The sequence below is a fragment of the Melozone crissalis genome, unplaced genomic scaffold (assembly GCF_028551555.1).
Source record: "Melozone crissalis strain CALT ecotype California unplaced genomic scaffold, PUWL_Pcris_2 ptg000042l_1, whole genome shotgun sequence".
NCBI lineage: Eukaryota > Metazoa > Chordata > Aves > Passeriformes > Passerellidae > Melozone > Melozone crissalis.
The window spans coordinates 20,194,431-20,220,054 of record NW_026535820.1 but is presented as its reverse complement, the minus strand read 5'-3'; the positions used below and the strand labels follow the sequence as shown (position 1 = coordinate 20,220,054).

At 42.9% G+C, this 25,624-nt stretch overlaps 1 protein-coding gene across 16 annotated transcripts in view; it reads left to right on the top strand.

Annotated features, from left to right (window-relative positions):
- Window positions 1-23,346: 23,346 nt before the first annotated feature.
- EPB41L3 (erythrocyte membrane protein band 4.1 like 3) overlaps window positions 23,347-25,624 on the top strand; it is a 94,727-nt gene continuing 92,449 nt past the window's right edge. For 15 of the 16 annotated variants that reach the window (XM_054285236.1, XM_054285233.1, XM_054285231.1 and 12 more), the window contains exon 1: window positions 23,347-23,429. The gene's annotated coding sequence lies outside the window, so the exon portion shown is untranslated. Of the gene's footprint in view, window positions 23,430-24,213; window positions 24,232-25,624 lie in introns of those variants that run through there. The other variant, XM_054285223.1, reaches the window with a different exon arrangement.

The window sequence follows — 25,624 nt, the reverse complement described above, 5'->3', positions numbered from 1 at the left end:
TGTTAATTTGCAGGCAGTTTCAACAAGTCTGTGTCAAAATGTGTTTTCCCAGCTAGCCTACATTGTAGCAAGACATATATTATCACATACCAAGGGGAAACATAAAGCCATCATCAGTCCGCAGAGCAAAAGTCCGCTATATTTTGATTTTTGAAGTGTTCCTTCTTTCTTTTCCTCAGAAGTTCTTATAAGGCAATGCATGGCAGAGAGATCAGGATATCTCATTTGCTCATGAATCCTTCCCCCTGCCCCGGATTTATAAAACATGTGCCCAGAGTTCACCAGACGCTTTGGCAATTACATTAGCAGAGGTGCTGCTCAGGTTTCTGTGTTGCATTTGGCAGTGTCACCCGTGGTGGCTGCAGAGGAGAGGGTGAACAGGGTGGCTGGTGGTCAGTGGCCCTGGCTATCATTGCTAAGGGATGGAGGCAGGAATGCTTTAGGAATGCCAAGTGAGTCCCAAGCATTTTGTGGCTTTGCAGGGGAAGGAAACTGCTTTTATTCAACTCTGCAAACACTGCAGAGAGTCCTCAAAGTCTCTGAAGCTCAGTAAGTTGTTCTAAAACTAGTTAACTCTTGAGTGTAAATATTTGGTAGAAACATAGCTGTTCAGCTAAAAAAAAACAAAAACCAAAACAAAAAAAAAAAAAAAAAAAAACCAAAAACCACCCTGTTTTTTTTTTTTCTGTGTGCATTTTCTTCCTGAATTAGGTTTCCCATGATTAAGGGGTTTGTTCTCTTTCCTCATTTAGAATTATTTCCCCACCTTCTTCACAAGTGTAAATTGCTCTCCTGTAATGAGATCAATGGACCTTCACTGATTTACAGTGCTAGAGAATAATTTGGCTCGTTATGCATTTGATGAGATATGATCTGTGGTTATCTTGGCATGGACAGATATTAAAACATTAAGAACTAATAAAAAATGTCATATTCTCCAATACTGTGCTCTGGATGTGTATACATGGATAAATTATTCCCTATGAGTGGAGGAAAAGTACCCATGGGTCAGCCCAGATGGGGAGTGGAGATTTTCCCCAATTCCTACTTCTGTGGTGAAACTTTGTTTTGTCAGTCAGGGTGGACAGAGGCTCTGGTTCAGTCTTGGGTTCAGAATGTGTCCTGGCAAAGTGCAGCTGCTCTTTACACAGGCAAAACTGGAGGGTTTGATTGCGTTGTTTTGTCTAATGGAAGCACAAATCCTAATGAAGTCTCTTACGGAGGTACCAGGATGAGGTTAAAGGAGATTGTTTTGAGTCACAGTCAGGATTTAACATCAAACAAATCACCTCAAAATTGGTTGCTCCTGTAATTTGGCTAAGTAATCCATTGCTCTTTGACAGCCAGCTGGCTACAGGGAAGGCTCTTGCATTCCTGCAGGTTTGGTGCGGATCCTCAAAAAGCTCTACCCCTGTAACAGCTCTGGTGAGCATTTTTTGCTGCCTGGAACTCTTGATCCTTTGGGAAAAGAAGTTAAGCATGCTCTCTTAATTTTAATTTTTCTCCCAAGAAAGTGTGTTGCAATGGTATTTTCTATGATATTGATATGTGTTCTGTCCCTGGTATTGGGAACTTTGGAAAGGGAAGTGAAAGTATAAGATAAAATTGATTGTGAGATTTGAGGAATGTACTTAAAAGCACAAATGCGAATTATGTGCAGGTCTTTTTCTGTGGTTTGGTTTAAGAGGTGAATAATTTTTGTTTCTCAAGTTTGTGTCTCTCAAATTCACAATGTAGGGATGTGAATATTGCTGAAAACCTAAGGTAAGTTTGAAACAGCTCTACTGCTGGCCAGCTGGTTACTGCAAGTTCCTGCAAGAACTTTGTAGAAATACATTGTTTCCTTATATGCAAATGTTTTTACCCTCTATATAACACTATAATGACTTAGATAAAGATCTGGTTTATTCATGTCGTGCATGTAGAATTTTCTGGACTGACTCTTTGCCCTACACAGTACACGTGGCATTTTTACAAAGCACACTAAGAGGAATGGGAATAAAATGTCTAAAGGGACACCTTGAGCTGATAACCTTCACCTTATATCATAAAAATTCAGAGAGATTTGAATTTTTCACAATGTGGGTGCCGCTGGCGAGTAGGGTTGGGTTATCTCTGTTTTTAGTAATGGCAGAGCTCTTTAGTAAGTTTGGTTTAGGTTTGTTTTGATTTGTTTTGAGTTTGGGGTTTTTTTTGTAGGGGGGAGACATGGGCTGTGGTTTTGGTTTTGATGGAGAACTCTGTTGTGCTTGTAAGATTAGAAAATTTTACACACTTTGTGGATTAGGAAGCACTCAGGAGAACGAAGATGGTTTTGGTAAGGTGAAATAATTCTCCAGCCTCCTGGAGAACTGAACCCTGCTCAGGAGACTTGGATTAAATTTCTAGGCTATGCAACTTTAAAATTATGCTTTTCCTCCTCTCAGTTGGTGCTGATGACCCAATGGGAGTGTTTTGGCTGCTCAGTGAGGCCTCCCTGCTGTGAATCAGGGAAATTCTCTGGTGGCAGGAACCACAGATGAAATATCTGTGAGTGCATGGCAGACCTTGGGGCTGCATGCTGTGGATGCTTCACTTCGTTGATCCAGCAGCTGCTTTAGAATGAGGCACAGCAGCACTGGGGTCTCTGCCGGGAGCTGCTGCCTGGGCTGTGGCTGCACAAACCTCCTGTGCTCCAAATCCAGCAGTGATGTCTCTGGAAATCACAAAAAACATTAACTTCCTTAAATACTCTGGATTTTCCATGATTTCATGGCTCAGTCTGATGCCTCTTGTCTGCTGTTGCCAAAACATTCCTCTGGTGTTCAGCCATGGCACTTGTGAGAAAAGCGTGTTTTCAAAAATGGAAGAGGTCGTTGTTTGATGAGGTCAAACCAAGTTGAGGTCAAATCGAGCTGTGGGTTGTTCCAGGGCATCCTGAAGTAGGTGGGAGCCTCATGTGCTGGCAGAGATTTTTCATTTACACCATAAATTTCCATAATTGGGCAGGGCTTTATTTTGCTGCGTTTTGTACTAATTTCAAACTAGAGTAGGAAATTAAGGTTTAGGTGTTCCCCCTCCTCCACTCCTTCCATAAGAAATGACTGCAAAGGTTTTCAGACTTGGTTTTCATTTTTATTATTTTTTTTTTTATTCTACCTAAATGCCTCATTCTGCTTCTAGAAATGCAGATCTGCTAGGACAAATAAGCTCTTGGTAGGTTTTTCAGATTTGGTTTGGCTTTTTTGAGAGTATGCTTCACCCCAACACAGGTTTCATTCACTTGCATTGCAGGTCCAGGAATGGGAAACCTTGTCTCATGTTCTGTAAGGTATTTGTGACTAATGTGAGCCAGCATCCAGATACAGCCCCTGTGTCCTTGGCATTGTGCTCCAGTAGTGCCCAAGCACAGCAATGACAGCAGTCTGAAGCAGGAAGGATTTGGGGTGCTGAAGGAATTTCAGAACTCCAAATTCCCCAGATTCCTGGGATTCACTGTGAAAAGGGGTTTTAGTTTCAAAATAATTTCACTTTAGTACTGTTCCTAGTCTTAGTTCTGGTTGTATAAAGCAAGGGCTACCTGTTGTTGATGTGTAAGGATTATAGTGTGGCATGTTCTCTGAGTGGTGGATGGAGCTTTAGTACCTTCTCGGATGTCACATGTGATTGTGGTGGCAAACAGCTCTCGGATAAGGTTCCCTAAGCTTTTTAAACCTGAGCCTGGTTCTTTGGATTATTCTCTGAAGCTACCCAAAAGCAAACACAAATCTTTTTAATCTTTGGTAATAAGCAATATGATCCAAAATATCACGTGTTAATTCAGTGGCTGCCTTTCTTGTTCCTGAAAACTTCCCAAGCCAAGGCTGTGCTCAGAGCATGGTTTTGAGGTACATCAACCAGTTTTACACCCTACAGCTTAAAACTGTCGTGGGGCTGCTCTTCTCAAGTACAGCAGAATACAAAAACTGATCATATATGAGAATATGCACAATAATATTAGGAAGTGAATAAACTACATTAAAAAATTTTAATAACTTTTGTAGGCCCACAGTCTTTATGATGCCTAAAGCTGTTGTTTTCAAAATCTTTTATTGGAATCTGGTTTTTTTAAATTTTATTTTACATGTCTATCATTTCATGCTGTTTAAGATTTCACAAGCAAATATGCTCTTCTTCTGTGGAAAAAGTTAATAAGCTCCAGATGTGATTTCATTCTCTCCAGAGGTAAATTTAAACCTAGTAATTCCTTACAGGCTTTGACTCAGTCATTCTTCTTTTCTTTTTCTTAATACCTAGCTGATGAATTACAAAAGTAATTCAAACTTTGTTTTCAATGTCTTTTCCTTTTCTGCTGGCAACTGGCAATTCTTTTGCTGTGATGCATATCAAATCACAGCTCACTGAGGCTCCTCACAAACAGGAGTGCAAAACTCTCACATTGCCATGCTCCTTGGGGTTTACACTTTGGGTTGAGAATATGAACTCGTTGAGGACTCTTGATCTGAGAAGCCTTAGAAAATTTTGGTTTTGCAAAAATGAATTCCCACCACCTCTGGCTATTGCTAAGAAAGTCATTACTCTGTTGCTGCTTTTTATGCCATTTGCCCAACCTTTCAGAATAATATGCTTTAGAAAATTGTGCAGTGAGAGTCTTGACAAAATCAAATTGAAGGCTCAAATAACAAAGGCTGAAATTGTAATGTTCCTACAGCTAATGAAGTGTAATTTACCAAGTCAGTTCAATAATTCACCTCTAAACTTCAGAGCAAGGTTTTATTCAGTGGCTGTCGAATTTAAGATACCTCAAGCCTCGCAGATAAAGCAAAGACCATGTTTATAGCCCATTTACACTGGGAGCCAAACTGTCAATGTGGAGCTGTGCCAGCCTGGGACAGATGAGAAACTGGCTCCCTACAGAGAGCATCAGATCTGTGTTTTTCACATCTAGTTTTTGACCCTGACATCCAATGCAGTAACCACAAGTGGAGCTGAACTGCTAGCAAACAAGAACATTCCTTTTTATTTTTGTTCCACAGCAGAAACATGTGTCAAGTACAAATAGTGAAGTTCACCTGCTGTTGTAGCAGCCCTCCTCACAGAATTCTAGCAGAGGACAAGATACTGAATGCAATCACACCAAAAACCCCTAGGAATGTAGCACATGGGGCTTTAGTACTTTGGGAGAGGGCAGAGGATGATGAGGAAGCCCAGCTGGCCACAGCAGGAACACTGCTAAAGCATTTTGTCAGACAAGAGCAAAACAGCAATGCCATTGGTGTGGGAGGTGATTACACCCCAGCTGAGATCACCATCAGCTGTTTGGTGTGGGGCCATGCACTAGATCTCAGGGGGAACCAGTCATATCACTTACTGGGTCAATTAAATAGTGTAGGAACACAGCATCCTACCTACATTGCTGCAGTGGCAATGGATGGATTTACCTTCCATGAACTTTACACTTGACAAACAATTCATTCTCCATTGTGGGCAAAGTGTAATTAAACAAGAATCTCAGAGGGATGAATCAGCTAAAGCTATTCCTTTCTCCAGCTTTCTGCTTTTTCTTCAACTTTTGTGTCTAATATTAATTTGATTCTTTCAGAGACAGACATTTTAATTGATTAAATATACCCTAGAGGTTGATAATATGTTGCCAACATTTTTAACAATATGTTCCTTTAAAAAAAAATCATCCATCAGCTTCATGCTTTTCTCAGAGAAGGAGAAAAGAAACCTGTCAATTCCACGTCCTTCATCTTGTTCCCCAAAAGATCCATCATTTCTTCTTGTTGCACATCTGGTTTAGTACTTCCTAGTTTGTGTTGATTTTTTTGTCTGCCTTCAGATGCCGGTAGTTAATGTTTCCAGAAGTGATGATGGAAGAAACATACCTGTTCCTTCTGTGGGAAGTGTTTTGGGGGACCTTTTCTAATGGAGGCTTCATGAACCTGCAGAGGTTGCTCTGCATTAGTGGAGCTGTCTGTGAGAGCAGTGGGCACTGAGGGGCTCCCTGAGTGAGCAGGAGTGTCTCAGTCCTAGGCTCGGACAAGAGCTGTTAAGAGGTGTGCTAGGTTGGTTCCAGGTCTGGATGGGCAGTCCTGACAGGGACTTTATTCTCCAAAGGCTTTTCCCTCGATGAATGTAAGTCATTCCCATTCACCATTACAGTGCCACACAAGGGACTGCAGTTTTTAGGAGTTAGAGAGAGCCACAAAAAACTGCACTAGTGGAACAAGAGGGAGTCCTGTGAAGCTCAGCATAGAAAAATGCAGAGAACTGCACCTGGGAGGGAATAAGAACTGTCTGGGGGATGCTGCCTCAGTAACAGGACTGCAGGAGAGGACCTACAAGTCCTTTTGGTGCACAAACTGAACATGAGTCAGCAGTGAAGGGCAACGACAGAATCACAGACTATAAAATCATTTAGGTTGGAAAAGACCCTTTAGATTATTAAGTCCAGCCATAAAAATAACATTGCCAAGTCTTCCACTAAACCATGTCCATGGTTAAAGAAGAGCATAGATGGAATGTCAAGAGAAGTTCCCCATAGTCAGCCAAAGACAGGTTATATCTGGAGTCCCATGCCCAGTTTGTTCCCATGGAAGAAAGGCTTTCATTTTCAGAATGCAGATTATCTAGATAGCAAGGAGGCTGAAGAATAAAATGAAGGACCAAGAGAGGTGGAAAGTGTGACTTTATATATCTCAGAGAAGAAAGTAATCAAAGAGGAATCTTATGAATTGTCTATCAATAAGGTGGACCAGCCTCATCCTGGAAGTGTATGGCAGCAGAAGGATTTCCTGCTAGGTGTAAAAAACCAAATTTCAGGGTAAAGAGGATCAAATATCAGCAAATTTTGCCCAGGGAGTATCCAGTCTTTATCCTTGAAGGTATTCAGAATTTGACAGAACAAATGCTCAAACAGTCTGATCTAACTTTGAAGTTAACCTTGCTTTCAGCAAGGAGATAGGACTTAATGATTTTGATTCTTCTAATCATAATTATTCAATGATTCAATTCAAATCCTATGCTTTTTGAACTCTTTTGATTTTTATCAGACTGCTAGTGAGGTGTTTCTCATGGAAATTGTTTTTCAACCCATGATTTGGAATGCTTCAGCTAACTCTTTTATCCAAAAGGAGTGTATGCCTCACCTGGAGGGGAAGATAAGGGATATGGGTTTTTTACCAAGCCAAAATGATCTTAACCTTGTTTTCAGAAATAAAAGGATAATACATTGTTTTACCTATATTAGGATTTTTTTTTCTGTTCTTTCTCAAATGTTCTGTTGTTCTTGTGCTTTCAGGCAAAGCCTATTATCTTGGCAGGCTGCATGGCTTTTTGGCAAGGCCTTACTGAGTGAAGTGCTGCACAAAAAGTTTATGTTTGATGAGGATTTGAGTTCAAGTTGGTGAGACTAGGCATGGGTGGAAGGGAAGCCTCTGAGTAGAGAGTGTGATGAAGATCAGGAAGTGGGGGAAAAGAAGGAAGCAGGACAGTAACAAGTCAGGGGAAGGGACTAGAGAGTGATGCCTGCTTTGTCCGAGTTAGGGCTTGTTTAGTGGTGTGCTCAGAAGCTGACCAACTTCTGTTTATATTTTGCAGAAGGGCTGTGATAACAGGGCAAGGCCATGGGGGAGATGAAGTAGCAGGCTGGACTGCACTGATCCACTCAGTCCTGTCCATTACCCTGAAGTTCCCTACTGAGGCTATGCCAATTATCTGAATTTTCCCTTTCCTGAAGTTTGAGCTGTGATTTGAGAATTTCAGTACAAAAGTGATGAGCTGCAGCTGAAAAGTATTGGGATTGTCCTAGAAGATACGACATGGTGTAAATGATCTTGCCTGGGTGGCACCAGTTGGGGATCCCAAACTGATGGATGCTTTTGACATTCATGTGTGTGGCTCAGTTCCCTGTGTAGAAAATGTGGCTGGAAAGGTGGCAATTATCAGTATTGATGGCTATTCTTGCAGTGCTCGTTTATCAGTGTTAAGCACCACAGGAAAGGAAGTGAGGAAATTGATAACTCTGTCCTCATGACTCAGTTCCTTAAATACTCTTTACCTTTTCCACTGGATAAGGCAGCAGTCCCCTCCTGGCCAAAAAAGAAGAAGAAAGAGGAAGGTTGAACATAGTGCATGTAGAATGCAACTTAATTTTGACATTTCTAAGTATTGACTTCTATAATGTTAATGTATTCTGGTGGGTAATTTTACCTAAAAACTGTGTTCCTATTAGATTGGTCAATATTTTTGTTGTAAGCATGGGCCCTAATGATTCCTCTGAAGCTTCTCAGTCTGCTTGCATTATTCAACATTACTGATGTAAAAGAAGAAGTCCAGGTTGTCTTGTCCAGTTTGCTTAAAGAAAAGGTAAAATTATCTTTCAGAGGCTGAGTGGACTTTTCTGCTGCACGGGTTTCCAACAGTTCTTTAACCTCACTGATAGTGAACACATATTTCTTCTGAATTTTGGCTCCTGTGTGTGATACTGTTGAAGCCTTTTTTTTTAGAATTGCTATCTTTTCTCCTGCTGCCATATCTGTCTGCTGAGTGTTGCACTCCTGCCAAGTTTCACTTGCTCTAGACACAACATAAACATAATTACATGAAAGAAATGTGAATTTCCTGGGATTCACTGTGAAAAGGGGGTTTCGTTTCAAAATAATTTCACTTTAGTACTGTTCCTAGTCTTAATTCTGGCTGTATAAAGCAAGGGCTACCTGTTGTTGATGTATAAAGATTATAGTGTGCTTTAGCTCCTTTCACCGCCTGGAGTTCTGAGATGCTACAAGAGAAGAAATAATAAAGTAGCTTTATGTGTATTAATGAAAAAAAATTGTTGTTTTCATACTGACATCTGAAAGTGATCACTAAAACTGTGAAATAAATTGTGTGTGAGGGGAAAAAAAGAAAATACAGGAGAAAAATATTTTATCTTTCTTAAAAAGGAGGTGGTCCTAGTAGTAGATGGTACTAAGGACAGAAAAGATTTTATTCATTGTACTCTGAGGTCTGTCTTCATCCCAAGTTCATTAGTTTTCTGATTATTAAGGCTGTCATGTAAACCACAATGAAAATCTGGCCCTGCTTTGAGAAAATAAAATATTTGTGCTTGAAGATGCATTACTTTGATGCTAAGAAAAGAAAAAAAGGAAAAAAACCCCAGCAAAACAACAACCACAAACAGCTTTGTTTTACTTACATCAGTTCAGAAAATGCCTGGTTTTAGTTAGCTCTGAAGAGTAAAACTTTGAGGTTGAACTTGTGTAATGTTCATTACTTGAACATTGCTTTGATGACTTTTTTTTTTTTTTTAACTTGTGGCAGAGTCAAAGAAACAGAACTGAATTGGTAATTTGGATAAATCCTGGCATCTGATCCAGTGCTGGTGCAGAAGTATGTAGCTGCACATCACAGCTATTATAGCAACAGAGACCCACTGAAAACAATTTTTTTTAGGATCTAGGGTAGATGTTAAGCAAACACATATGTAGCTGATTTAAAAATTAAAAAATAAGAGAGACTCTCATTGAGAGACACAGAAGTAGTTGAATATAAAATGTTAATTTTATTCCTGATGCTCTTCTGTATGATGTAGGACTGTCTGATATCTGGTGAGACTAAAAAGGGTTTGATTTTCCCTTATCTAGATAGTTTTCTTCAGCTGGGAAACAAAAGTGGTGCCACAAGCAATGATGAAGGGAAGGAACTGCATGAAAGTAATTGCAAAACAAGGCATGGATGAGCCCTAGTACAGAAGACAAGGCTCTTGGGGAGGCTGCACAGTTCACGGGTGATGTTCTTCTCTAGAACTCTTCAGATTAAAACCACCTCTAGAGAATTGGCCCCTAACTACTCCCATCCTGAGCTGTGAGCCCAAGAAAATATTATACTACCCTTGACCACATGTGGAGCAGTGTCTTGCAATGATTTGAAGGAAGGAAAAAAAATTCTGTGCCCATCTGTGTGAATATGTGAATATTGGCAATGTTTCTGCTGGCCTGAATAACTTTCAGGCTAATTTCTGAAGTTCCTGGCAGAGCAGTCCTGGAGCTGTGGGGGCTGTGCCCTACTCTTCTCTTCCCTCAGAGGCTGATGGCAGCTCATGCCCTGCCTGTGTTTAGCCTGACATTGTGCCAAAAGGATGCTCTGTGTGCCTTCTCTCTGTGGAGGGGGACAAAAAATAAGTTGGGAAAGTGGGATAGTCTATGTGCTTTGAAAGTTCTCCTCAACAGGGAAGGATTGGTGTGTTAGGATTGATGAAAACCCAGGTCTTCTGTGTCTGCTCATTGCATGCCAAGATAAGATAAAGTTGTGAAATGGAGCAACCTATTTAAAAATATTCATCATTGTTAGAGAAAAACATGGGCATGAAAGAGGGAAAGACGGGGTTGTGATGTGGGCTGGTTGTGCTCTTGCAGCACCCATTTAAGTTCCCATTTATAGTTTCCTAATACACTCATCTCCTTTTTGCCTCAGAGCTATTTTAATTGAATTTGCTTGTTCTGCCTGCCATTTAGCTGCGAGCTGGCCTGGCTAAAGGCAGTTCCAATGCAATAACAAACCGAGCTGTTTCACTAAATTTCCGGCATTAGGAGCAGCTGACCTTCATGCGCTGCACTGGGGGGGTCTGTTGGGTCTGATGCTGAGGGATGCACACAGAATCAACTGCACACCTAACTTGGATGAGAAATTACTGTAATTGCACTAACTGTCCATATTAAACACAGTTGCTGTCCTTTTATGTGCTAGTATGTTTGTGTCATTTTCAAATATTTTCTGCATTTGAATTGAATTATCAAATGGGCTGAAATAATAAGTTAGAATTCTTTTGGGATGAATGTGTATTTTGTAATAATTAGTTCATTGCTGAGCATAATTTATCTGTTTCTCTTGAATGTACTCTTTTCATTTATTTAGAAAAAAGGTATTTGAAAAAATTCTCCACAAATATGGCATTGCTGCCCTTGGATAAAATGCAAATAAAGGAATTGAGTCAAAACTGTACAGCTATTAAAATAGTCTTTGTCTAATTTGCAAAACAGAGCAGTCAGACAATGCATTGTTTCTCTCTGACAGTATATTTCTGTTGGTTTTGTTGGGCTTGGCCACCCTGCACAGGGCAGGGACAGCCTTTCATCATTAAACCGATGAGTTTTCCTGTCCTTTTCAATGGTGAGGGCTTCACCTACTGAACTGTTGAGATTAGACCTCTTTGTTGCAGGGAGGAGTAGCATGTTTGCTTATGTAAAGCTCCCGTGGATAGAACAGACTTTATGGTTTTTTTCCACCTGTGCTGTAATCCTGATAGTCTGTTTAAGGCTCTCGTTGAGTGAGTGAGTGAGTGATACGATTTTCAAACAGGTTTAGAAAGTCTCTGTTGTTTCTCAGTGGCTTGGATGGAAAAGAATGTGTTGAGATAAGGCCTGTCAGTATTGCCTATGGGTAACCCACGTGCAAACAAGCAGAGAGGAGGCTTATTTGTGTGGTTTATAATGCTGCTATAATTCCTAGTTTTATAAACAGCCCAACTGTTCAGGCAGAGAAGCCCTCTTGTGAAATCTGATATAATTATTGGCTGCTGCTGCCAGAGAGCAGAGTGTGCGTTAGGAAATGGTATGGAGGAAGCAGGGCTGCTTCTGTCTGACCCCTCCTTTCCTCTCACCAACGTGCTCAGAGTCAGGGCAGCGTTCAAATCTGATTTGAAACCTGTTTGTTTAAGCAAACTGCTAACTCTGATTCTGGTCTTGAAAATCATAGAATCATTAAGATTGGAAAACACCTCTAAGACCATTGGGTCCAACCAATGACCCAGCTCTGCCCGATCCACCACTAAACCATGTCCATAAGTCCCACATCTACATGGGGTTTTTTAACACTTACAGGGTTGGAGATTCCACAACTTCACTGGACAGCCTGTTCCAGTGCTTGTTATCTTTTTCAGTTGAGAAATTTTTTCTTAATATCCTTTAATGGCTTAGAATAACTTGGGGATGCCACTTCATAAAATCACTTACTAGAGAATATAATAGGTGTTAGAACCTATTAGGGGATGCATTCTCAGTGTATATAGTGAGCATTGGACAAAATGTCTTGATTTCTTTTTCTCATCAGCACAGCCATGATTAGTTTGAATTTCTTCTATGCTAGAAAGTAAATTTTATCAGAGTGCAATGAAAACTACAAAAAGTAAGGAAAATTATAGTCTATAGAGGTATAAGAAGCCTGGGTAAGAGCAGGCTTACTGTCAAATAAGACAGACAAATATTGTCTGTCCACTAAGGAATCTGAGATATGCAATGCTATTATTAACTAAAAAATTTTTAAAACTTTTCTTTGTTGGGATTTAAGAAATGTCACATGACTCAGCATGATTCATACCACCTCTCCTTCCCATGTTTAATTTTCTCATTTGAATAGCTGATACAACACCCAGCTTCACTTCCACGAGTTTCTTTACTACTCTTTGAAACCATAAGGTTTAAGCAAAGTGGAGATGTAGAGATGTGGGTGGGAGGAAGAAGAGAGAATTGAAATTATCAGAGAGACCTGGTATATTTTTATTTCCCTAAATATATATGTATAAAGAGAACCCAGTGTAGAAACAAATATAGGAACATTGGAAATTATTGAAAGAGAATATACAATACAGTTGAAAATTACATTATTGATACATTGTTTTCAAAATGCTTTCCCTGGTAGAAATTTCCGGCTGGTTTTAGTCTGCCCTACTTGTTAGTATTTTACAACTCATTTATTCCACAGAACCTAGATTTCTCAGGTCAGATTCATTGTTGGTCTTTCATAACAAACCAGGTTGATCGTATATCAATAATTAAGACAAAGTCTTCCTGCAGTGTGATCCTGGTATCCTCTGGAGCCATGCTCAGGTACCCAGGTCACTGACAGTGTTCCTCACCTCTCCAGCGCCCCTGAGCTTGAGCGCAGGGGTGGTGGAGGTGAGTTCCCACTACAGGTGGGAGGTGGAGGTGCCCTCTGGGCTTGTGCAAGCTCAGCACTCTTGCATGGTTACAAGTAGCTGTTGTTTCTCCCTCTCACTCTGCTTCAAATGTGACATCTCTGTGCACGGCTGTTCCCCGTATGAAAACCTCTCAAATATTTGCGAATGCCTAAGTGTAGCTATAACTGCTTTCTGTGGGCTAAGTAAATCCTACCCAAAATGTTCCTTATTATTTAACTTAGTAATGCTGTCGGCATTTCAAAAATGTCTCTATTCTTCATCACTTTCCTTTTCTCTTGGAAGCAAGCAAAAAAACCTGAACTTTTCCTTACACAGGGCAAGTGTTATATAGGTTTCAGGTACTGAAAGAGGTAACAAGTGGTTAAAAGCAGTCGCTGTACTCATGGTAGAGAATCTGAGGGCATTAAGGACTTCAAAGATAAGAAATTAAGATGTAACATGCTACATTATCTTCCATAATGGCTCAGTTTGCATGTACATGATGCATTATAACTGCTGCTTTATGGCGAGTTTCTCAGATGCTGTAATTGCCTGGTGAACGTTGCGTTGCTGCATTCATCGACTGATGAATTCTATACAAACTTTAGGCACATCACATAACGGGATGTCTGGGAAGTTGCAAAGTGAAAATTTTATTTGATAAGATGAAATAAAATTGATAAATAATAGGGAACATAATTTTAGCTCTACAGAGGCTTTGAAGAAGGTAAATGAATAAAATATCCACATTGATGATGCAGCTTTTGCAACAGACCTTGTCATTCACATGCATTTCAAGATCACAGTCAATTACAGAAAAACAAAACTTTGCTTTGCTTTACTTTGTAAATTCATCATTGGTGAGTTTAACTTCAGAAGTCCTTACCCTAATCATTATAGCTGACATACATCAGAGTATTTGACTTCATGGGTGTTGTGGAGTATAGAAAATTTATTTCACTCAAAGGCTAGACCTTTTGTCATGTTATTCCAACAACTGCCCATTAAAAGTTTAAAATTATTATTATTGTTGTTTTTATCATTGTTATTTGCTACTCATTAAAAACAGGGAAAAGGAAAACAAACCGAAAACCTACCAGTGAGGAATCCACTGATGACATGAGAACACTTTCTTTTTGAAGATGATTTCAGAGTACTGAACAAAAATGATCTTGCTCTCTGAAGGGGTTTGGCACTCTTGCACCCTAAGAAATGCATCACCACAATTGTGGTGGATAGTCAAGGCTGAGTTCTCCAAGAATAAGCCATTCTATCTCCTGCCTTTTTGTCTGGATGGAACATGAGAACAAGAGCTCATGTTTCATCATTCCTCTGTATAATCACTTTCAGGTTCCTTCAAAGCGTGGCAGAATCCCCCACAAAGGAAAATAAAGCAAGACTTTGTATTGCTTAATGCAAAGCAGAGGGTGGCTGGCGCAGGGAGAGACACGGCGGCTCTGCGCCACGAGACACTGCCACAGCATCTGTGATGCTGAGCATTCCAATCCATCCTGCGCAGTGCTGTGACAAAGAGAGACAAGCAGTGCTGGTGGTGAAGCCATGGTGGTCTAGAATGGATGGTCCAGAGGAGCAAAGCCTGCCTCTCTCTCTAGGGGACAGGTTTTGTTTGGGTGTGAGCCCTAGTGGGCAGGGATCCTGTTTGATTAATCGCAGCGTGTGTGGTGATAGACAATCAGTGTGAGCAGTGCTGCCTGTCAGCTCACACACTGCCGGGGCATATGCTCCTGCCTGCCTTGTAGAAAGATTCAGAGGGGTACTCATAGCACTGAGCTTGCTGGGGCAAGCATGGAGTGTAGAGGACTAGGAGCAGTAATAAAACCTTATGAACGCAACCTTTCCCATATTTCATTTTCATCTTTCCAATTTTTCTCCCCAAAATGTGAAAGGAAGATATGAGAGCAACTCATTGAAGTCATCTGAACCCTCTGAAGGCTGTTTTATGAGTTCATTTATCTGGCTTGCTTGTGTTTCTTTGTAACTTCTTTCTTCTGCTGTTCTTCTATTATTTTTGTCTATAAAAATAACTCTTAGACTATAGATTAGCTGCTGTACAAAGATCAGTAAAATGGCCCAATCCTTCAAGAATGGACTTAATAGCAAAGTCAGAATTGGAGGAGTTTGGGACATTTAATTCCAAACTAATTGAGTTATAGAATTTTCTTGCAATTGTAAAGGCAACAACTGTACACTACATGTTGTGTAAATGTAATACTTGGTGTCAATGTCACTGTGTTTTTCCTTTGAGAAAATATTTGTAGGTTTCATTATGTCTTACACTGCGTGTCTTGTCGGGGGAAAACAGTGTCTTAAACTGAAAACACTCCTTTTCCAGCCTTATTGCCCTTGGCTGGCACCTCAAGCATCAGCAAGGTCTGGTAACTTTGGTTGAGAAAGGACCGTTCATGGTGCATGGTAACAGGTGCAATGGCAATTGCAAATTTGTCCTTAGCAGATGGGTCAGGATACCCCAGTGCAGAGTGATGCAACCCATCACCATGGTGCCATCAGGGTAGAGCGGGCAAGTTGGCAAACTGAGGACCAGCCCTGTGTGTAAGCCCTGACGCTACTGACATGATTTTGTCTTGAAACAGATTCCAGTCCCACTTTTTCTGTTTGTTACTTTGTTTTGAGAGAAGAGCTACACTAAAACCCTGGAAAGTGGGAGTGCTAGGCTGCTCTGATTGGTGTGTTAAAGAGGGCCTTGGAAATAAGTTGACTAAAGTTTGAGCAAAATTAGTTCAAATGCGGAGAAGACTGTAGCCTGGAACTCTTTGGTTCACAGGCTCTTTGTAAATACATTATTTTATAGTTATGCATTTGAAACCACTGATGTGCTTGACTGTTACTGTCACCAGTGGTTCTGTGTCAGCCCTCAGGTACACTGAAGGGATGCTTGCTAATTCCTGGATTTGGGGAAGGAATGGAAAGGCAGTGTGTGCTTTGTGTAGTTTTGCCCAGGAAATAGATTTTTCAACCTGACTATTTGTTCAGATTTTAATTTAGAAATCTTAGAAACTTCTGCACACTAATTGTTTGCCTTTTCTGTTTCTTGAATGTGATGACAGGACAGGAATTATGACATTTACTTTTTTACCAAAAACAAATTGTGCACCCAAAAATTAATTTTCTGGGAAAACAGCACAGCATCTTTTCTTCTAAATGCATGTTTCTTATGTAAGCTTGTGCATTCCTATCAGCCTATTTTTCCAAGTAACTTTTTTAAAGCAGGCGAGCTGGCCTGATGCTTAAGGCATCGAGGACGTTGCCTGGCAACTTTGGGCTGTGCATGAGTTTCTGTGGGAGCAGCTGGACAGATGTTTGCACACAGGCTGACTGGGAGCAGAGCCTGGTGGTGACCAAGTAAACCCAGTCCTAAAATTATTGTTTCAAGGGATGTGTGATAAATTAAACATTTGCACTGTGAGAGGCTGTTCATGATACTCGTTATTTGAAATGTGTAAAAAGCTTTTCAGAAGGTGAGAGGCTGAGATGCCTTCCTGGCTATTTTTTGGTGCCTAGGGGACAGACACATACCATTTGTCATTTGGCTGAGTGAAATTTGTTTAGTTTAAAGCTGTGAGTTGAAGATGATGGTTTGTTATGGTGTTGCCTTTCCCCACCCCCCAGTTGTACCAGTGTCATTTTCATGCTGTTAAGAGGATTTACCCTTTGGAGATCCCAAGGCAGATACCATGGGGCTGTTTTGCAGGTCTGTGTCAAGTTAGCAATTGGCTGCATTTCAGTTAGAAAGAAGACAGTGGAGTGTGACCCTCTGCTACTTTCTATCATGATATACAATTTGCTGGGTACACAAGGCATCTAACTTTAAGGTATGCCACTGTATTTGCTGAGGAAAAAACACAAAAACCCTGCATCAGTGAGTTACTTCTGATTTTTTCTCCATGAGTACTGATAGTGAGAGCGAGTTGCAGAGGGAGTAAGCTGTTGAAGCAGAAGGAAGGGATGAATGTCTCTTCACTGCCTTCATTTTAACTGGCAGTGTCCCATGAATTGAATGTGAGACTTAAACTGTAATCTGGATCAGATGATGTTTTAATGCATTTCGAAAGCGTCTGAGCAGCTATGAATGTCAGGTGGAGGAGCTCCTGGCTATGTGCAGAGGCTGTTTGCTGGTGCTGGGCCAGCCCCTGTGAACCCCACTCAGGTGGGGGCTGAAGGATAGGGGTATAATTTTGATCAGTTGCTCACATAAGTAAAGGCTGATGCCCAACATCATCGTCTGATGCCAGCACAAGCTGGCATAGCTCCTGCCAGAGGCAGTGGTGTGATATTGCTGTCATTCTCACTGCTCATGTCACACCACACCACCCACTCCTCAGTCTCGTATTGATGAGCTCTCACAGGAAATCACGGTGAGGAATTGATCAGATTTATTGCTTCTCCTCTATTTTCAGTTCTAACTTGAAAGTGTTTGCCTGCTTCTTCCCACAGACTTAATAAATATTTGTAGTGGCTTAGTGAAAGGGGCAGGAGATGGAGGTGGGAAGGAGCAACTGAGAAATTGTGGGATTAATAAAGAGGTTTCTCCTGTTGGTATTGCGAATGTCTAACTGGGAGAATGTGGCAAACTGGGCCAGGGACAGGCTGTGAGGAACAAGGGTGACATCTGGCTTGGTGGGCTTGGAGCCACCGGGCACAGCCCCAGGTCCTTGTTTTGTGAAGAGCAGCCACTTCTGCTGTAAAGTTTTGTGCAAGGAAAGATATAAGAGCAAGATGAGGCAGCATACTGGGAACAACTGTGCACTTTTCTAATTAGAGACAGAGAAATTACAGTGCATAAATTGGGGTTTTGCTTGTTGTTGTTGTTTTCTTCAAAAAGTGTATTTGATAGATTAGAAACACCAGCCCTTCTCCTTTCTGAGAGTTTACTTATTGTTGTCCAATCTGGGTTTTTCTACTCCTCTGTCACTCTGGGAGATTAAAAATGGAGAGGGATAGCTCAACAGCAAAGATAGTGAACCTAAAGTTCTTGTTTAGACATGCCAGGCCAGAAATGTTTCAATTGCAAGGAATCCTTGAGCCTAAAGGAATCCTTCAACTATTGAAAAAAGCAACCTGGGACATCTTAGCCTATAAGACAACAAAGATAAAGGATAAATGTGTTCTGTTTTGAGCAGGCCTTCTTATCCTTTCCCAATAGCATTTTAGTATGATGATAAACATAAACATTCATTGTATTTTAAACAAGAACCTACTACTGCTTCCCTTAATTGCTTTTAACCTTAATTAGGATGAGAGCTGAACTGTGTTGGGTGCTATGCAAACACTCATTAAAGTGCCTTCCCTCCCTGGTAAATCTTGCAGCTAACGAAGACAAATGATATGAAAGCAGTTGGGGGCTATGCCTATTAACCTGGCCACTGCAAGCCATTTTATTATAGATGTCATGAGGAAGAGACATCTTCCTCATGGGATTTGTAGAAAGCAGTTATGATTCAGGATGGCATGTCTATTTCTGATAGTAGTCCATAAAAATGAGAATTGATTGTTCTTTAACTCAGTAAGACTCTAGCTTATGCTTACGTAAACTTCACCTTAAATCTTTCTCTGAATTAGATGAAAAGACATAGAAGAGCTAACAATAGTTTTATAACGAAAATGCAAGACAGGATTTAATGGTATGGAAAATAATGAAGGAAGCAACCTAGTAAAGGAAAATAGTCTGTGTTAACCTCCATAGAGATGGTTGCCATCTGGGAAGTTTGTGGTCCTAGAGGTGCTACTGAAAAATGAAAGTTGTCCTCCCCTCCCTTATTGTTGGGCTTCAGGAACACTAATGAAATGAAAATAAATTTGTACTGACTGCATATTGTGCTGTTGGTTTCCTGTAGTCAGCACATATTAAATCAAACTACGGTTAAGCCTTATTAATGACTATGAATAAACAAACTAAATCAAAAATTAAAACCTTAACTGTGATTCAAAGCTTCGGTTTATTATTCTCTCTGAAAGATAACCCTCATATGTTTTGGTCACAGCCTCAGGTACATCCCAAAGCATCACATTTATGTATCCATAAAATGTGACTACCTTTGGCTCATAATGGGGGCTGGAGAACTGCAGCAGGAGGTAATCCTTGATAATCCAGTTAATGCTTTCAGTCAGAAAGTGGCCACAGATATGAAAGTGGCAAAGGGCAGTGCTGAATTAATTGCAGTAAATCTTCTACGGGCAGGATTTCAGTTGCACAGCGCTGGGGCCAAATTTACTTATTGTTCCTTCAGTAGTCTTAAAATGGGGTGGATTTGGCAGTGACAGGCAGAGAATTACAGACAACAGACCAAATAAATCTCCTCTCTGAGGTCAGTAAACCAGTGTCAAGAATGAATCTAACCTGCTGTGTCACTGAGTTCTGCTTAAGGATAGCTCATCTACAGGTTTACTACTGACATATTTTAAGGCAATGGTAATATTGGCCAATTAGTGGGCATTATGTTTGTAGTGAGTGAAGACAGAAATAGAAAATTTGGTTTGGTTTCTAAATCTTACCTTCATCTGTTCACAGTGATCATTCTTAATTATGAGAATTTTGTTTCATTGCCATGCAGAAAGTTAAGCTGCATGAGTCATGGACAGAATGGTTTGCTTTTAATAAATGGAAGTGGATACGGTAATAATAAAAAAAAAAAAAAAGAAAAAAAATCAGTTTGACTCCAAACCCATCTGCCCGTCTAGACAGATAGTGCCAAGCTCCTGTCTGCTAAGAAGTATCTTCTTAATAATGCTGTATTAATGCTAGTACTTTTATAGTACTTGCCATTTCTCAAAGTGCTGTGCCCAGCTAATTCATCGTTGGCTGGACTTGAGACGGCTTTTTGCTGAGTTTGATAGCATTTTTGTGTCTTGCTTTTCTGTTATGTGCTATTTTGAATGCCATGTCCAATCAATTAGGGAATCACAAGAATGTTTTAGGCATCAGTTCCCAGAGCTGGGCAATAATCCTTGTCCCTGTTCTTCCAGGGTTGCCTATTCATCTTTTCCTGGCAGAGACCATGTGTCTCCCCATTCCTCTCCCCTATAAAAAAAAAGTTCTTGTAGTGGCCAAATGCTTTGCACAGGCCTGTTTTCCTTACCACTGTTTTCCTCTGAGTGGAACCCCGTGGGGAAGGGGTGTGGGGGTGTGTGTGTGTGTTGGCACCTTTTCCTTCCCCACCTCTAATTTACCTGCTGCATGTTTGCTATTATTCTTCCATGGCTTTTTCTTCCTCCCTTTGAAGGGCTTTCTCCAGCAAGTTGCAAGTGTTCACCAAAGCTGAGAAACTGGAAGGGCAAAAGGGGTGTATGGGTAGAGAAGAGAATGGAGGGCAGAACTTTCCACCTCTTTTACCCCCTTCCCCAGCTGTGGCTCATTCGCCTGAGTGACTCTGACTCTTGCTCATACAGTTGGGTCCTGCCATCTCAATACAGAAAATGGAGAAAATGTGGGGAAGATATATGGTATGAGGGGAAGGAAACTGCTTTAGAGGGAAGATGAAGATATGCCTTTTGTAAGGGCTGAGGTGGAAGATGTTTGGGAAATCCCTGGCCAATAGGTATGGTGCTAATAGAGAGAGGGGGAGAATGGGCCAGACTGGGTATGAGAAGAGGAAAGGGGATGGTGTAACAGGAGCAGGGAGAGGTGTTCTGCCGTCACTGAAATGGAGGGGAGATGGTGTGTGGGTGGTGGCACCCAGGGAGCTCATGTCTAGAGCAGCAGGGTGCGGGGGGTTCAAAGGCTGTGTGTTCAGAGCGAGTGCCAGTGTGTGGCATCCCACATGCATCCCACCCAACCTGGTGCTGTTTTTAAATAAGCAGAATGTAGGAGTTAAACATTCCTCCATGGCAAGCAACAAGGGCTGTGTGACTTGCTGCCAGCAGGGCATCATTTGGAGGTGAGGAGGGACTGCCTTGGGCTGCACCAAGCCTGATGTGTTGGGAGTTGAGATGAATGTAACTCAAATGGAACCATTTGCTCCTGACATCTAGGTCTGAAGCACCACCTCCAGAAAGAAAAGAAAATAGTAAAAATAAAAATATTGTCCCATAGCAAGGCAGGAGATCAGTCTCTTCTCGTGCTACCTGGACCTGTCATCTGGTGTCTTCCTTTTCTGTAAATGGACACTGTGTTAATTCCAGTGAAGTGCAGAGGGATTTTTCACATTTCCCACCTGTGTAAGAAAAGTATGGATTCAGGCTTGCTATAAATTACTGAAAAAAACATTTAAAAAATTTTAAAATGCTGATTCGTGGAAACCCAAACATCCTTGGAGCTTCCTTCTGACAAAAGTCATGACAAGTGGGGCAACAAACCCACTTTGAAATTATAAATTAACATTTGAAAATGAAAAAAAAAAATACTGTGTTGAGAGCTCTGAAACTTAAGCCCATATTGGTAGCCCAGAGGTACCAGCTGCCTTTAATCTGTTGCAAAGATTTCTTGTTTGGAGGAGCAGCCTGTTAATACCACTTGATGCTTTGAGGTTAAGTCAATGTGCTGGAAGCCTTCTAGAGCCTCAGATGAAAGATGCCATTATGTATGCAGAATATCCACAAAAGGGATCACAGAGAATAGTGTAACTGTGGGGCAAATCTGCCTGCAGTGCTGCTCAAGGACGACATGGGTGGCTGGGGAGCACTAATAACTCCTGTGATGTGTCTGCATAAAAGTGATGTCAACACCTTCCTCTCTAATGGGCAGTGCAAGAGCTGCCAAAGATTGAGCTGGTAAATTCTTGCTGTTTTTTCACAAATATTTCTCGAGTCTCCTAGTTTGCTTTAGAGACTCAATTTGATTCAGAGCAAGTCAGTCCTTTTCTTACTTTCCTCTTGTTTTGTTTTGGTTTTTTTTCAAATCAAACCTTGTTAACTCTAATGTGCATCTTAGCTGTCAAGACCATTCCCGTGTGATTTGTGATGGCTTCCAGAGCTCCTGGTGGAAAAGAGTATACAAGTCTTGTTATTTCAACTGCGTGACCAGAGGTATGCCCTCCCTTAGTTGATGGCATGCATTTTCCTTTTGAGTTCTCTTTCCTTCTCAGGCACATTACAGTGTGCCAGGCACTCTTGCATAGCAGGTGAGGAGGGTGGTGTGTGGCTGGCTATGATTCCATGTGAAATACAGAACAGCAGAGTTTTGCAGATCTGAGAAATGGTATGCTTCTGCCTACTGTCAAAACCTTCTTCTCTTCTTAAATCCCCCAGAGATGCTGCTAATTAAGAGAGCTGTTCTCTGCCCCTCCCTCTCCCCTCGATTCATGTCAGAGCCCTGAGTATGATTTGGATCTCATAAGTTTTGGGAGCTCTGTAAGTGCCCTATCTAAAGAGAGAATAAACCTCATTTATCCACTTTGCTGTACTAGGATTGAAGGTGCAGCATCACCTGTCACTCTTCTGCAGCCAAGCCATCACTGCCCTTCCTGTGGTCAATTCCTCCTCCAGAAAAGAGCAAGCTCAGCTGCTTCTTGTCCCCCAGAGAAGCAAATGACCAGTGCCTCTGAGCATGGTGATGCAGCAGTCTCAAACCCAACAGCCACTCCTGTGTGTGTAGAAGGGAGAAGTCAGTTTTGTGCTCTAAGAGGAGATATATATTTACAACACTTGGAATGGTGCAAGTCAGATTAATCCCCTCCCGAACTGCTTTTGTATGCACTACAAATTTTTTGATGCTTTCTGACATGTGGCATGTTGTGGTCTGTACTGGAGTACAAACTTCAAAGTCATCTTTGGTTTTGCATTATCCCTTTTGGATCAGGAGCTGATGTGCAACAGGACTTATGTATTTAATTTTTTTTTACATTTTGGCAGTCTTCTTGAGGGAAATACAGTTCATATTTTAAGAACATGTAGTTTGTCACTGAAAATTAAAATTGAAAAGGCCCTCCATCAAAACTCCCACATGTTACTCAAAGCCAGACCTTGCCAGCTCACAGCTTGCTGCTTTTAAGTTGACAGGGAGCTTCTCAATCGCAGGGGTTTGCCTGAAACTGCTGCAGCTATACTCATCTCCCTAAATACACGGATTCATTTAGCTGGGCCAAAAACCGGCCGAATCCCTCCGGACGCAGGTGGGGATCCCTGTGCTGGCGGGGTGGCTCTATGCCGTTCCCGGGGAGCAGCCTGCGGTGGCCCAGGGAGTAGGGCAGGCTGCCTCCACAAACCTGCTGCCATCCTGCTTTTGCCGCTCTCCCCTGCGTACAGTTCTTTTTTTTTTTCCATTTTTTTTTTTTTTTTTTCCCCTTTCCTTTTTCCCTCCCTCTCGCCGGAGGAGCCTCGGCAGCCCTGATTTGCTGGGGAGCGGCGGAGGCTCGCTCTGGGCAGAGCCGGGCTGCGCTGCCGCTGCTGACGCGTGGCCGCCGCCGCGCCGGGAGCAGCCCCGCGCCCGCCGCCGCCGCCGCGCTCCGCTCCGCGCCCGAGGAAGCTCCGCGCCGCTCCGCCTGCGGTGCGCTCCCGCCGCGGGGAGCCCAGGGTATGCCCGGGGGGCGGAGGCACGTCGCATCTCCCCCTTTTTGTAATAGATACGCATTTATTTATATACGTGCGTGTGTGTATATATATAGACATGTATATAAATATATGTGTGTATATATATCTACATCATTCTTAGGAGCCATTTTTAAGTTGGGGGGCGGCGTGTGCGTGCGGCCAGGCTGCCTGGGGGAGCGGGGCAGGCGGCCAGCGGTGTCCCCGCAGAGCGGGGAGGGCGGCGGGGGCTCTGCGGGGACACACACAGGCTCGGCCGCTCCCGCCGCAGCTCTGCCGGGCGGTGGGAGGGCGAGCGCAATTTCAATTTTTTTAGGACGATACGCATTTCTGTGGGAAACTTCTGTAGGCGGCGGAGGGGGGCGGGCGAGGCGTGTGGCGTGGTGGGGCGCACCCCGAGCCCCCCTAGGGCCGTGCCCCGCTCACCTGGGGGACGCCACACCTGGGCGGTGCGGGGGCCCGGCTGCGCTACTCGCCATGGGGGGGTTACCCCGTACCCGCCCGCCCCGGGCCGTGGCTTCTGCAATGCGGTGGGTGTGGTTATGCACGGAGCACATCGCAGCCCCGGACCGCTGCAGTGGCAGCACCGCGCCGGCCCCCGCCTGGCCGGCAGCGAGGGGCCCCGCCGGGCCGGGCCGGGCTGCTCTGCTCCGCCCCGCGCTGGAGCCATCGCGCCTCCCTGCCCCAGGTGCTCGGGAGCGCGGCTCGGACCCTGGAACCCCTCACTGTTCCCCATCCCTCCTCCTGGCCCCGCGGAGCGCGGCGTGGAAGTGTCGGTGCTCGGCCAGGTGTGTGGGGAAAGGGCAATGGAGAAGCCGCGGGTGCGACCAGCGCGGGGGCTGAGCGGGTCCGTCGGTGCTCCCGCATCCTGGGTGCGGCCCCGCGCCCTTGGGCTGCCACAGAGGGACCGGGGCGGGTCGGCGGAGAAGGATTTTGTCTTTTTCGGTTGTCCCATTTTTCATTCAAAGGCGAAACTTCATCACATATAGCGAGAAGCTTAAAAACTTGCACTCCTGTGGAAATCGCAAGAGCAAATCATCCCTGTCTGGCCTTGTGCTCTCTTGATTTAATTTCTCTTGGGGCTGTGCTGGAGGAGGAAAGCGCTGGGTCAAGGCGGTTGTTGCTCTCACCGCAGTTCTCCGGCGTGTGCCCCTGTTTGAGGCAGAAACTGTTTTCCTCCACTGAACATGCACGTTGCTTCGAAGTTGAAGGGAAACTACTTACAATGTTTTTCTGTCAAAATGATTGCAAGTCAGAGGCCCGATTGCCAGAAAAAGGAAAAAAAAAAAAAAAAAAAAGGGAAAAAAGCTCCGGGTTAGGTGTGTCCCATGCGTATCTGTTCTTTTACAGCCTGGTGAGCTGAGTGATACCTTTTTGTTTAACTTTTGGTGCTGTCAGCAATTATCTCTGTCCATAGAAAACTGAAAGGTTTGTTATAAAGAAAGCATTATTAAATCCCACTAAAAATAAGAATATAAGCAAACTGCATAAGGCTTGGACCAGTAAAGGTCAGATGCAGTTGAATGTATACTTTTTCTCTAATTCTATGCAGAAGAGTCGTTTCAGAGAGTATTAAAAGGTCAAGATGATCATGCTGCATCACTGATGTTGTTAAATTCACTGCTCTTGCTGCACCTCTGAGTGTGTACATGCATAATAGAGTATAGGCAAATACTGCTATGCTGGTCTCCTTGGGTTGGAAAGTTTCAGCTCTAGCGTGAGGATGGGAGCTGCATGGCAATCAGGGGAGGAGAGACTGAGAGCCTGAGAGCACTGCATTGGAGTAAGAGCTGCTGGAACTTTATTCCTTGTGGCACTGCATGAACGCAAAAGCTCCTTGAGCTGCTGGCATGCTGTAGACCTGCTTGCTGCAGCAGGGAACACGAAACACATCGGGGAACATTAAAAATACACTGGCTCTATTTTATCAGACCAGCGCAGCGCCGGCCTCTCCCCTCTCTAATTGCCTGCAGTCGCATCCCTCTGTTAGTGGTGCAGCTGATGGCCTTTTCTCCCCAAAGGCTTCCCCATAGGAGGAGGAGCTGCTCGGATGCGCATCAGGAGCTCATCCCCTGGGAGCCCGCTGCTGCGGTGGGCAGGTTCAGCCTCGAGGAGGAGCCGCGGGGAGGGGGGGCGCAGGGTGTGGCACCCATCCCCATCCTCCCCATCCATCCCCATCCT